The sequence below is a fragment of the Calonectris borealis genome, chromosome 11, assembly GCF_964195595.1.
Source record: "Calonectris borealis chromosome 11, bCalBor7.hap1.2, whole genome shotgun sequence".
Taxonomy (NCBI): domain Eukaryota; kingdom Metazoa; phylum Chordata; class Aves; order Procellariiformes; family Procellariidae; genus Calonectris; species Calonectris borealis.
This window is the reverse complement of record NC_134322.1, coordinates 2,688,664-2,703,693: the sequence shown is the minus strand read 5'-3', so window position 1 is coordinate 2,703,693 and position 15,030 is coordinate 2,688,664.

Below are 15,030 nucleotides of genomic sequence, written 5' to 3'. Positions count from 1 at the left end.
ATTTATGGATGAACTACTAATACTAGTTCAGCGGTAGGGACCCGTCTGTTTCTGCCTGGACAGTACATGTGGAGAAGAGCAGCAAAGGAATGCAAAAGGTACTCTGCAGCCTCAGGATAGCTGTCAATGGGACTGGAGTGTCAGGTCTGCGAGGGAAAGGAAGACTTTACTCACATGAGCATAGCCTGGGAGAACCACCTTCTAAATTGCCAGGCTCCTTATTTCCTAGGTAAACTTTTAAACTTCATGGGGAAAGTGTGAAGATGAACTAGGATAATCTCAATTCTTGTACAGCTGGGGTGAGCTCTTATAGTGACAGTTGTTTGGTGGCATGGCCTGGTACTTCTTGTAACTTATTTATTAAAACAAGCAAACAAAAAAAAAACCAGCAAAAAAAACAATGGCTTTTACTTTTGCCTTTTCAGAGATAAATTTCAGAGATGAGGCCTTACTAGTACTCAATAGCAATTTCTACTCAAGTGGAATACCAAGTGACGCCAATGGAGATTTAATGTATTCTTAAAGTGAAATATCTGCCCCAATGCTTTGCTGTATCACAGCAAAGGGGGGCTTTGTTTCGGGGACTGATCCAAAGCCGACTAAGTCGGTAGAAAGTCTAACTAATTACAGCATGGCTTATATGAGGTTCTGAGAGTCTTTGTCACTTTGTGATGTGAAGGGTTAAAATTTCAGGAGCCTTTTTTTCAATTTCAGGCAGTGAAAAAGGGAATAATGGAAATAATTCATTGAAACATTGAATCAGAGAATGCATTTATTAAAGTTTAAAAAAAAAAACCAACCCTGAGCTGAGATTGAACCCAAGCTCAGAAAAGCACGAGGAGGTGTAACTAGAAGCTTTATAAGATTCCCATCTTAAACTTGACCAGATGTTGGCAGTAAGATGATTATAATTTGTACCTTGTATAGTATCTGTGGCAACTGTTACATCACCAGACCTTCCTAAGGCATGTAGATGAAGCAACACTGACTTCTGTTTCCCAATGTATTACTGAGCCTGTATGCATTCCTTTGACAGGCATTTTTGCACTGAGAGCAATTCAGTGAGCTCAGCTGAGAGCATCAGGTGGATAGTGGGTAGTCTCTCAATCAGGCTGAGGAAGTGGGTGCTTCTAAACCAGGTTAAATACTGATATCAGGCTTGTGAGTTTCTATGGTTTCTGAGCTTTAGTGCTAATTTCTGCAAAAATGGAAAATCAGTGAGCTTTCAGTCCAGCACTCTGAGCTAGGTCTGCTTTCAGAGAGAAAGCATAATTCATTGTGTCTTGCTACTGAACTCATTCCTCCTCAAGTTTCCCGTCTGTAAAACAGGACTGAAAATACAGTCGTCTTTCCTGAGAGACTTAACTGCAAAATGCCTTGTGATCCTCATGCTAGAACAACAAAATAATTGCATCAATGTCTTTGAGGAAGGGATTATTTTTTTCCCAGCTGTGTTTATACAACACTTAGTTAATTAAGTGAAGTCCATGTCTGCAATGGAAGATCCCTGGTGCTATTACAACTGATTTGTATTGAGCTGTAGTACTAATACTACTCAAGAATAATGGTGGGTAGGAGGATGGATTTACAATCTAGATAACTCTGTCTGCATACATTGAGGTCTCGCCCTAAACTAGGAGGTGTTACAGTGGTGTAACTTACATTGTGAATTAAGCATGTCCTTGTAAACCCAGAGCAGAAGATAGGCTGGCCAGTAGTAGTTCCAGTTAGGGATGATTTGTTTGGTTTTCTTAAACTTTTTAAACTTTAAAATAACTTTGAATTAAAGAAAAAAGCCATTCTAGCTAACAAAACTGTCTTCATCCAACGCAGGTTGTAGCAGCACCAGTGTTTCAGGTAGCTGCATCCTAGGATAATAATGGTGGTATTTTTAAAGATGCTGCTAAGTGATACTTGAGATCATGTTTGTTAACTTGCTTTTTACTATGCCAAATTAAAAAAGAATCTTAGTTACAGTCATTGCTGAAGTACTTGAATTTGAAATAATCCAAGCTGATTCAACACATTTGAAAAAAAAGAGCTACATTCTTTACAATGAATCTTCCAGTTATGCCAACAATACAAATTCCAAAATATATTTGTAATAATAATAATAATGCTAAAGCCTCCAGACATGCCAAATTTCCAGTCTTGTGGATATAAACTGTAAGCATTGTGCATTTTCCTTTCAGCCGTCAGATCCTCTCCTCTGAAGAGAGTATCATTGAGGAGCAGTTTGAGATAAGCAATATGGACCAGAAGAATATAAAGAGATCCTGATGGCTGTCAGAACAGTAAGTCTTTTTTTTTTTTAAATATTTCTAACATAAGCATTTTTCTCTAAGACTATAATGTAAAACAAGCAGTATGACATAGGGAATCATGAATTGATTTCTCTGAGAGGTTGTGCAGGTGGATTGCAGGCTGGCATAAACTTGAAAATTATATTTCTCAAATGGGTTTCATCTGGTGGAAGAAATTGAGGTAACATTTTTTTCTACAGAGACAATGTCTCAAAAGAATAGTTTCTTGATTGTAGCTTAGATCCAAATCAAAAGGGTGGATGTAAATTGTCTTGTTTGTGAGAAGAATGATTATGTAGTCCGTGAATTAAAGTTCATTTAAAACTTTGCTGATGGTTGATTAACTGCTGAAAAAGAACATTAGCACTGTTGTGTTCCAACAAAAATCCTACAAACATAAAGTTGTTTCAATTTTTTTGCAATCAGATATGACTACTTTTTTGGTTTTAGATGTATATCCATAATCACATGCCTGTACAATTCTAAATAAGGGCATGCAAACAGAGGTAGGGAGTAATTTTTTTTTTCTTTTAAATTGCAAATTTCAATGGGAATCTTCCAAAATCAAGTGAGCGAGGGATAATTTCATTCTAGCCTTACTCTGCTACATTGCTTGGCTCCAGACTAGGCCTTGGTTGTCTTTTGCCCAGCGGTCTTAGAAGGAGGTGCTTTAAACCACAGAAAACAAGGTTTGCAAATGCAATGGATGATCCTGAAAGGAAACAGATGGTTTCTCAAACACAGAACTCAGGGCAGTGGAAGTTTTGGAGCGCTCTCGCAGAGAAATGGGGTTTTGTTACCATTGGTTTGCTAAAAACAAGAATATATTATACACTATATTACATTCAGATGATCTCATACTAATCAAAACAATCTTGTGGGACCTCTGATTCTGATTAAGCATTTGGGCTGAAGGGACCATGCTACCATCCTACCTCATTGGCAGGGGTTTTGTCATGAGACATTTGTTATGTTTTTGAAGCAAATATTTCTGTGATAAGTGTTATATTAAAACCCACAAGGATATGAATAATCCTGTTTTCAGTGAAGAGTTTAAACTGCATGCTATAAATAAAACCAAGGCCACACATTGACTCAAAAAGGTAAAAAAAAGAAATACTGAATAGCTCTGTTCATCCTGCCCACTAAATGGGGTGAGGCCATGGGGAAAAATATCTTTTAATTGTATCACACAGGAGAAGTGAATTAGGACTACATAAGGCAACCTTAATTCTGGTGTTTCCAGCTCTTGAATACTTGACTTTTCAACCTTAACATAGGTGGGTGGAGAGGTTGTTATTGTTTTTGTTTTGTTTGTCATCATGCAGCTAAATTCCACTTGAAAGTACTTGGTGTTTTAAAATTTATTCTGCTAGTACATTCCATTTACTTAGTCTCAGCTGCTGGTTTTTAAACTGAGCTAGGAACGACAAATTCTCCCTTAAAAGGATTATTTTACTCATTGTGAAGTGAGGCTTTTAGCTGCCATCTTCATTTCTTTCTGGTCATAAAACGCCAGCCATCAGACAAAGATCAGCAAGTCTCCTAAAATGAATAGGCGCCCCAAGGAAAACTGAATGGCCTCCAAAGCAATTGTATCGAAGTGACATCAGCGCTCAGATATTTTCATCTTGGCTATTCCAACAACATTCAGTCAATAACGGGCAGTAGAGCCAGTACACACTGACTCTCTTTATTGCTCCCCCACTGGGAACACGTCTCTTTGTAAGAGACCCGCAGAAAGTGGTGGGTCCAAAAACCAAACAACTTTGTTCCATATCGAAGGACTTGCCTTCAAAGTCCATGCAGTGCACTGTTGTCCTTCAGCCAGAGCTTGCTTAGTGAGCAATGCCGTGCTGAAATTCAGCCTTGTGATCCTGCAAGCTCTCTCATCATTAAGTTCTCTGACTGCTGAGCATCAGCCTGGACATCAGCCTTTATGGATCTTAGATACCTTTCAAGTGTTGTATGGCCAACTACCACCTGAAAATCACTCCTGACGTTGCTACAGACCCATTCTGAGAAGCTGAAAAATTCATTATATCTGTTGTATTCAGTTTCCCAGTGTGGGATATCATGATGATAATGCCGATCTCTACTTTAAAGTGCTGTAAGGGCTAGAGATTAAAAATGACCTTTAGCATCTAAGTATTTTAGCTCTTAAATATTACTGGTAATTCTCTAAGATCATTCGTTCCTTCAATACCACCTAAAGGAATTCTAGCGCTATAATCCCTACTTTACAAATGGGAAGTGGATGCACTGAGCAGGATAAGAGCTTGTTTTGTGCTTTCTTAGTGTAGCAGAGGTGGGATAAGAACAGAGGAATACATTGATGATCTTGAGCTGGGATGTTTTAGCTCTCCTCTCCTGGATTGTACCTTTTAAGGAGAAAGTAATTTTCCCCAACCTTCCCCCACCTCCTTACTAATGTCTTTCCATGTAGAAATAATATTTGGAATCTGAGATTGTGCCTTCTGAAGTGGTTTCCATCTTGCTGTCCTCCTAAGAGAACTTTAACCTTTTTTGAATGATCATGTTCAGCTACGTATAATTTCAAATCCATAAAAAAACAAGTCCCCTTGTATTTATATACACTGCAGCAAAATATACCTTTAAGGAGAAAACATTGCTTCACTGTGACTATCTGAATTTATTGGCTATTAGAAGTCTTATAGTGTATGGCTCACATTTTAGAACTCTGATTTCAAGCTTAATGTGGTCAGGAAATATAAAAATACATTTATTTATGTCATCTACTAAAAATCTCAACCTATGTTACTGCTAGTCTAACCAAATCTGTGTTTATGTTGGAGATGAATGATCGGTTTGTAGCTGCCTGTGTTTCTAGCCAGGCTGAATGGAATGATTCTGCAGCAGAACTATGTATTTTTTTTTTTTTAAACTTCTTTTTATTTACTGCATGTGGCAGCTATTTCCTTCCTCCCAGAACCCACTGCCCAGTTCTCAAGGGCAGTGCAGCTGTCTGATTCCTATCAAGTTGTGTACGCGGAGTGATGTGATTTATTGAATTGTTCAAGGTCATCAAAATTCAGGCAAATACTTCATTCCTGCTGATACCTGTTCACTGTTGCAAGCTTGAATTTGATTTGCATTTCCAAGTCTTTGGAGCCTGCACATCAGCAGCTACTTTGGCTGATATTTGCACAAGCTTTCCTTGTTCTTAATCTTTAGGAAAATATCTTTGAATATAATTTCTCCTCAGACGTTTGATAATTAGACGTTCACACACGATGTAAGATCCCATTCTATCCCTCCGGTAATAGCTGGTTAGGAAGAAGCTGCCAGAATAGCCGGCAAAGGAGAAGAAGGATCAGGCTTGAGATGTTTTCCTAAAAGATGCACAGGCTTTTTAGGGTGTGACGTTCACTCATCCTGAACCAGCCACAACCTGTCAGTGAAATGATCCGCTATAAGGTGTTTTCCACCTTGAAAACTGATTTCTTGAGTCTTTTTCCAAAGAGGTGGATGAATCTGTATTATTTCTACATTCAGGACTGAAGGGGCTGGGAGGAGTTCACTGCTCTTACACAATGCAGAGCACAGGAAAAAGCTACTTTAAATCTGAGCAGGCAGCGAGTCTGCCTACACCAACATGCCTCGTAGCTTTTTGTTTTCAAGCACCGTATTTTTTTCTGCCCTGTTCAGTTCAATCTATATTAATTTCTGTCCCAATGGCAAGCTACTTCCTAGTGCTTACAACATTTTGTTACCTACCTGACATGTGCTGAGTCATATGTAACCAAGCTGACAGAAGCTGCTTCTGCCCAGGAGCAGGAAAGGTATCTCCAGACCTGTTGTGTTCCACCACCTTTCCTGATCTGTCCAGCAATTAATTATAAGGACTGAGACTAAATTCACTTAAAATACATCCACCCCTTCTATCCCTTCTTTATGCCTCAGATTAATTTTTATAGCACATTTTTCAGAGGTCACAGGCAGCATACATATATTGGAGAGCACAGTGTCTCTAGTAGGCTCTCCAGGACAGGTGAGCAGTAACTAGACAATCTCCAGAGGTCCCTTCTAACCTTTATCATTCTGTAAGCTCCCAGTTTTACCGGTCATGCTTAACAGATTTACATGCAAGGATAAGAAGGTGCAGTTCATCATCAGAGATCCATCCAAAGAAAACAAGGTTTGAAACAGATGAGCTTTGCACTTTCAGGTTCTGCTCTAAATTGAAAGATGAGGAGAAAAATGGTTCAGTGCATATAAATGAAGCTAATAAAAGACAGTGGGAAAGGACTCAGAGGAGCTCTGGGAAGCCTCTTGGAAAGAAAATCAGGGGTTTGAGTCTTTTATCACCAGAGGTACTATCTAATATCAGATCAAACATTATAGGAAGAAAAAAAGTCATCTTGTATAAAACACCTAAACAAATGCCTTGCCATTTTTTTTGAACTGCAGGTGCCTAAAACTTTCCACTGGAGAGGGCTGCATCTCTCTGGCAAATTGTAGCCTTCTGACAATAGGCTTTTCTGTCTCAGTCATGTTTCACAGATTCTTCAGAAGTAGCCCCAGACTCCAGCTGATTTTGTGAACCACAGGCTGGCAAGAACTGTCTTGCATGGTAAAGACCACATATGCTTTTTTGCAACAGGCACAAAGAACTCTTGTATCATTTTTCCAGTTAAGGGTCCCTTGATAAACACTTTGCAGGAGGACATTTCTCTGTTGATCTTAAGTGACATATTTGAGTAAACTGTGTCAGATGGGCTGCAGCAGCTTCCCTTCTGTTACCTTCTTTCACTTGAGCTTTATTTTTGTTTTTGGTACACTTGGGCTGTTCCTGGGATGAAATAATACACACAGTGATCCCAGCTGACCTTTTATGTACCGTAAGAAACAGGTCTGACTCCCCTGAGCCATGAATGCAGAGGTTTTTTGATGTAATTTCCTGGAACAGGTACAGCTGAGACGCTTTCATTGCTGAGAGCTGCTCTGCAACGGGCAAGCCCTCTTGGCATCAGCACACTTAACCTTTTTGTTCAGCAAATTTCCCATCCTGTGTAGGTGGACAATGAATACTAATATGATGCAAATGATTTCCTTTTAAATGTGAAGGCTCCCTGATTAAAAACACACTGTCCAGGAACTCTGGGTCTGTTCTATTCCCATTGAACAGAACGCCCTTGTTGCCTTTGACTTTAGTGATTGCAGGATCAAACTCTTAGTTTCAAATAGGTTGCAAGTAAATTTTTTTTTCCTCTGAAACGGAGGGTGAATTACCAACTCAGCAAAGAAGGTGTAAAGAATACAGGGCAAAAAAAGCCAGGAGGATCTGAGGAAAAAATTCAGAGAAGGAAAAAAATAGCATTAAATATCTTGCTTGAGAGTCCAGAAGTTTGTCAGAAAATCAGAAGCTGAGGTTGGTGGAAGGTATCATGGGACTTCTTTTGATATAAGCAGGACGAGAGTTGATGAAAAGCTAAATTAGTGTGTCTGGGAGAATGCTGGAACTTCCATGATGTCTTGGGTTTAATATACTCTGACATGCGGTATGGATCATGCAAGCACCTTCCTAGCTACTGGGGAAGTTATACCTTGGGATTATTCACCCAGTTAGGAAATAATGTTTTAAGTATCTTTCTGTGGGTTTCCATGTCTTATCTACATTGTTTCTCCGTTCATATATAAAGACTCTTAAAACAACATTGATATGTGTTACAGAACTGAAAATAATATGGATGTACAGAGTTGGGTAGTTCTTTCATGAGGCTATTTTTAATTCATATTAGCACTAGTTTAGTTAAAAAAATCATACATATATATATCTATCAGGTATCAGAGCTCTGCTCCTACCACAGTTCTGGTATACTGTCCTCCTAGTTTGTTTTTATTGAAAAAAAGATACTCTAAAATTATGGGAGAGCATTGCTTATTCTAATAAATATTTTCTAATTAAGATGTTCTCGTGAGTGCCATCAACCAGCAAATGATCCTAACGCTCTAGTGGGACCATAAATGTGTGTAGAGCTACCAGCCCGTGCAATCCTGTAGGCAGAGTTGGGGTCTAGGTGATTTTAAAGGAGTTGCTTTGTTTGCTGTAGGAATTCGTCCATCTCTGGGGTAGAACTTCCAGCCATTTTAACAGTATGTATCAAGATTAGTAGCCAAGCCTAAATGCATATCGTGAAAAAAAAAAAACCAAAATCAATTTGGATAGGCCTTGTTTATGGGTATGCTTGAAAGAAAACCAGCCAGCAACAATGCCCACCAAGCAATTCCATGTAGAAAAACGTGACGGTGCTGTAATACAAGGCTTTAACACCAACAGAAGTGAAGAGTCTGTTGTTCTGAATGGGCTGTCTCTGGAGTATCCACTTTATGAAAGTTCTTTGCCTTGTATAAGGATTTCTGTATAGGTTAGCTGTAAAGTAGCCTAGGTCTCCTGGGCTCGTTTGCCTTGTTCTGCCACAGAAATCTCATCTAACAGCACTGGTTTGGGAAAGGAGCCATAAAGGAAAAAAAGAACAGGCTTCTTTTGTAGCTAATAACTTCCTTTAATTGGTAATTAAGCTGCCTGCTACTTATAAATGTCAATAAAGGTCAAAATATTTAGAAGCAGAATCATTTTAGTGGCTTCCCATTTCTCATTGCATAAGCTGCCTGCTCAGACCACACACATGCACATTTGAAGATGGTTAAGATTTCAGAGACCTAGTCTTCCCACCAAATTCTTATATAAAGCGGCCCAGAAGGGGACACAGCAGCTTTAGTCAATAGGAGGGAGGATGTGAACTGAGTCTACTGGGTGAGCATTCCTCACATTTTGGAATACCACCGCAGGCGCTGGGGCTGAATCAGACAAGGGGCTGGCCAGATGGTGCACTCATTTACTCTTTAATTCAGGGAAAGGGGGTTGCATCTGATCCATGTGCAAAATGACTCAAGAAAAAACTGCCTGGTAACAGATTAAATACCAATTGCAGCTTGAAAATGAGAATTAGTATAAGTCCTGTTGTTTCTATTGAGCGGAGAAAAATACAGAGGGTTCTCTTGCTTTTTCTTGTAATCCCTAAGTTAACATGTACGAATACTTATTTTCACTGCATGAATTTGCTGATTTTGTGAGCAGATTCCTCCCACTGAAATTAATCAGTTTACAAGGGGGCAAGTGAGGGGACATTTGGCTTTGAAGAGTGCAGAGAATGTATTCCCGGAGGGATCTTTGATCTTTTTATGGTGTTTTGTTTTTTAAAGTGTGTGTGTCTTGCAGGGGCTTGGTGTTTTGGAAATTAGAGCAATAGAGACTAGATTTTTACATTACACTTTTAGAATATGGCCTCCTTTTAATGCTTTCCCAAATCATCTTCAAGAAGCTCAGAGTCTAATTTACCATTCCATCAGATTGCCATATAGGACGGGGTGGGTGCGTGTGTTTTGTGTGTGCAAGTACGAATACATGTATATGTGAAAACAAACCTTACATTGATGTGAGGCACATCTAATTCCTGCCTCTCACTATGCTGCATCTAGGACCATACAGCAGTGCCCCCCCCATGACCTCTAGTTCTGGTTGACATGAGACCTGTGTTCAGACAAGCCCAATCAGACCGTTCCTCAGCAGTTGTAAAGGTTAGTTTTTCCTTTCTTGACAGATGTCCCCATATGGTCCCTTGCCCTCTCCTGTGATTCTGTGTGCCAAATGTGTTGCATGTGCCATGATCATCACCAGAGGGGAAGCGGCAGTATGAGTGGCTTGGTGAAAGAGTTGTTGTCACAGTCTCTACGAAGATGTCAGCTGATTACAGATCTGACTTTTAGAGGAAAGCAAGAGATTTAAAGTCTTTTTCCATATTTCAGGCCTTAGTGGCCGAAGACTTCATAAGGATTTTCCTTCTGCCTCTCTCTGGCTAGTGGGAGGACCATGCAATGGTGCTTTTTTGAATCTGGAGGTAGAGATGAAGTTACCAGATAGCTTGTCAGGTAGAGCTGGGAACGGGAAACCGATGATCCTCTGGACTTTCCTTCCTGCCAGACTGAATTGGGGATATTGGTGAGGGTGCAACATGCACCCATCTCAAGTTTACTCTTGGTAGCATCAGACTGGAGAGGTGAGAGACTGACCTGAAAATTGTCTGAAAGGGATGATGTCCTGTTGGCACATTCATCCTGCCGGGAACTTCACATTTGATTCACCCGCCCCAGCTAGGCACAGCTATAATTAGAAGCAAAGGTTCCATGCAGTCTTGAGTGTAAATAATAATGCCAGCCAAGTTGAATCTCTATGTTTTCTTGGGGCAGATATGCTTACTGGCTGCACTACGTGATCCATGTTATTGGTTAACTAATAAAGCATTGCTGGTTTTACATAAAAATGTGCTTATGCCATAAAAACATCAAAACAGGGAAACATGAGGCAGTCATGCTGTATGTGAACCTTGCTTCCTTGTTTGCTGTCTGTGTCAGTCGCAGATGTTTTCTGCAAAGATTTTAAGGAAATGGCTGTGAAGAGCAACATTACATATCCAAGTGCTGGCTTTCAAAAGTCAAAAATGCTCTCCAAAGTAATGAAATTTTCTTAAAGACCATAAGCTTAAAGCGGATAAGTATACTTTCAAAATTTGTTGTTTGCCTTGTGTTTTTGAGCCATTAGACTCTTTTTACTTATTTTCTTCCAAACTTTTATTCTGTAATTGTGATGGTTAGAAGCTTCTTAATAAAAAACCTGAAAACAGAGCACTCTGAAAATCAATTTCATGACTTCAGAAGCTGCTCATTTGCTAATAATAACATACAATTATCCCAGAAGAGCAATATAACTGTTTGACCATCATACAAGAAAAATAATGTATATTTTGATACTAAAGACACAAAGGTGAATTAAATAGTATTTTGAGACTTTTATTTGACTGATCTTCATGTATCATTTCTATAGCTTTTCTACAGCAGGTCTAGATCTCAAGATCTCAGAATGCAGTATACAGAGTCCTCCAAAAATATTTTTTTTTGAACAACCTCCCACTCCTTTCCAGAAGTCTGGTTTACAGTGTGGGTCCCACAGACTGCTGCATCAGCACAAACGAAGGGGTGCTGAGCTTCAGCAGTGGAGTTAATGGTGCTTCCATCACCTCCAAAAATGCCTCCTGTAACTCTGCTGACAGGACTTGGAGGTCCTAGCTGGCTGTTCTTCAGTTTTAGTTCATATTGCTTCATTCATTCACTCATATTTCGGCTGGGAGTGGTATTGTGTATGCACCCATGTTGTTAACAGCCAAATATATACAAATGAAGATAAACACTCAAGTAATTTAAACTTTCATTTTCCTTACAATTTCTGTAATACAATTAGGGTTTGTACTGATCCTCCTGATAAAACTCTTCCACAGTAACAGCGCGGCTCTACACCAAGCAGCCAGTGCCAGGCTGCCAGACACTACCAGGCAGTATTTCTGTCTGCGCCTCTCTGTCTGCCCCAATCCATCCCAGTGTCCCGCTTCAGCTAATAGAATTTGCAGATTATTGGAGGAAGAATAGAGGAATGGGAAAGGTGACTTATTTCTTACATCATGATCCTGTGTATCTTCAGTGGGACTGAAGGAAAAAGCAAAAAGAGGGAAAGAAAAGGAATGCAGGCAAGATTAAAAAACAAAATTAAAAAAAAAAAAACAGAAAGAGAACAAAAGAAAATAATTCCGAAGTGTAATTCCAGTACTGATTATTATTGCTCAAAAATCTATATATTTTCTTGGGATATATGTAAGAAGCAATGAATGAGTGGGGAGCAAGGTATGTACAAAACTCCCATATCTACTATATTTGTTTCTCTTTTGTCTGGGCCTTCCCAGATGGAAATCTGCCTTGTGAGTAGATTTCTTCTTCTTTGCATTGGCACAGAGTATCTAGCCCATCATCCCCTGGGCATGCGCTATACAACGGATCTGCATCGGACATCTACACATATGCTGTCAGTGGTCGTTTGTGCAGAGCAGTTGCTGTAACCAGGCTGTTGGGTATTTGGAAGTCCCTGGCAATTGGCTAGAGCTTTCAAATTCTGTCTAGACAAAATCTGCAGCCACCAAGAAGGAGGCCTCTGTACTTTTCAAGACCTGTGGAAGCCACACACCTGCCAAAGTTATGTCAGGATTGCTAGTGACATGCAGAGATCACGGTGGATGTTGCAGCGTTCATAAATGTGCATTCAAAGTAGTTATTTTTTCTACTCGGTGCATCTACTCAATGCCTGTGCATCTTCTACCTGTACTAGGACAGTGGAGGGTAACAAAAAAAGAACTTAGAAGACATGAAGGTGGGAATCTCCTTCAGATCTCATCAGTGCTACTTAGCATCATACCTGTTATCTGCCCTTCTCTATTAAGTATAGATGGACACCCCCAAAAGAGCTGGGATTCTCCAGGCTGCCCGCCTGGGAACCCCAGGAGCGGTAGCATGAGTTAGCCTCTTCGTTTGCCTGAGCCCATCTCCCTGTCTTGCTGCAAGTTTTTGTTTAGCTTAGGCTGTGGCGGGCGGTGTGGAAACGCTTGTGATCACTCATTAGGAATTCTTTCCACAGTTCCTTTCTCTTCTAATTCACATAAATAGTAAATCACTGCTGTCAATTATGTAACCCTGCGCATCAGCAGCGCAGCTTAGCTCTCACATAACACTGAGCAGTGACAGCTACAGTCAACCAACAAATGGTGCCGCACATTTTCCTATACGGTTTCCCAGCACTGAGCATATGATTTAGATTCCTTAGCTTCTAAAGTACTCCACTGGGTGTCCTTTAATATTGCATTATATTACTCATGATGCATAGTCGATTCCATTGCTTCCATTTACTTTAGCAATGATAAATGTCAGAAACTGTATGAGAAGTTTATAAATTTTAAGTGCTTTGCAGGCAATTTTCAAACTGTTTGTTACTGGTGATGTGTAAGGGTTGTGGAAAAATTGCTTCCAGAAGCTTGGTTAATGAGTTTCAAAATAGGATAAAATGCATGAATTCTTTATGACTAAGAAGGATATTAGTGTCAGGATTTTCTCTTCTGTAGTAGTCGTCAATTCTGCACAGTTAATATTTAAAAAGAGTTACAAGAATTTAGCAAAAAAAAACCCGAAACCCAAGAAACTTGCCACTCAGCTTTTCTCACTGTAATGTTCTCATGATGAAGTGTAAAGTTCCTAAAAACTTTCTGTTCAACTGCAGGAGCTAGCAGTGCTGCACTGGTGGGGTTTGAGCGTCCTGGCCCAGATGATGTGTGTGTACGGAAAGTAACTGTTGAGGCAGTTGGAGTGAAACCACGCTTTGGTCAGGCTGGTGTTAATACAAGTCTGCGTCATCCCCGTTACTTGTATTCATAGTATCACAGTGTGGAGCGAGTTGGAGGCTGTGCATTGTGGTCTGGCAGCGCTTTCTTCACCGGGAATGATTTGGCCAGCCTGTGTATTACTGGTCCCTCTGGCTATTTGTTGGCCATGGATTAGCCACGCTGTAGGATGTAAATAGGTCTCCTGGCCTGCTGTCTCTGCTGCTGAAAGTGGTAAACAACAGCTAGTAAAGCGGGAGGACAAAGAAAACTGGGAAGGAGTTAAGGAAGGTTTACAGGGTACTGTTCTCTCCATTTCCCACAAACAGTGAGGTAAAGCATTCAGTGAGAGGAATACGAGATGTTGGCTTTACTACACAGAAGTGCTAAACCTTTGGGGATGGAATATACTTTGCCCAGAGATGTTCATTCTTATTTAATTGTCGCAGGAGGGCCTGCTCATGTCCTGCCTGCCTCAAAGAGCTCACAGTCTATGAAATTAGGCCTGAGGAAGCAGGGTTTGCCCAGGCCCACGCAGTGCTTGTTGGAGAGGTGCAACATCCACACTCGGGCGGTTGCATTCATCTTTCACAGTAGCTTTATTTGCTTTGAACTGAACTACTGGTTTTGGGTTAATTACTTTATCAGTTGCTCTGAAGTGCTCTGGAAACTGTGGAGAGCTTCTGCATAGTGCTTTCTGAAGGGCCGATAGCTACATCTTTGCAGAGGTAACTCAGGCTGTCTATGCCGCTGTTGAGGTAGCCTAGCTTGAATGATAGCAGTCAAACAGCAAAAGGGTGCTGCAGCAGCACAGGCTGATTGAATCAGTGACTGACGAGCTTTGCGAGCTCGCTCTCCTGGCCTGACCCTTCCTGCTCCCACGAACCAGTCTCTTTAAGGTAATGGAGCCACTGTAAAGGCCCCCCCGAGATTTAGAAATGCGCAGCATGAATTGTAACCCAGTGACTGCTAGAGCGAAGATGATTTCTGTGAGGTCCAAAAGTGGATCTCCAGAAATGCAAAAGCTTTAATGGGATGGTGGGCGGCTCAGAGGAGCGAGGCAAGCGGCAGGGTCCCTCGCATCTTCCTTCAGAGAAAAGTCCTTGCGTGAGACGAGGCGGTGGTTTGGCACGCATCATTCACCCCCGTCGCTGCATCGCGGGTGACCCGCCGTCCTGCCCCACGCGTGCGCCGCGGGGGAAGGAAGGTGCCACGGCTGAAGGTGCCGTGGGGGAAGGTGCCACGGGGGAAGATGCCGCGGGGGAAGGTGCCCCGGCGCCGCCGGCCGCTCTCGGTGCGCGGAGCAGGGAGCGGCCGCGCGATGGCAGCCTGGGACCGGCGCTGCGGCCGGGGGGAGCCGCTGCCCGCCCGGGGCTGCCGGGGGAAGAGGCTGCAGCCACGGAGGAACACAAAACACCGCTGTGCAAGATAATCTTTAGCCCTGTGTTCTT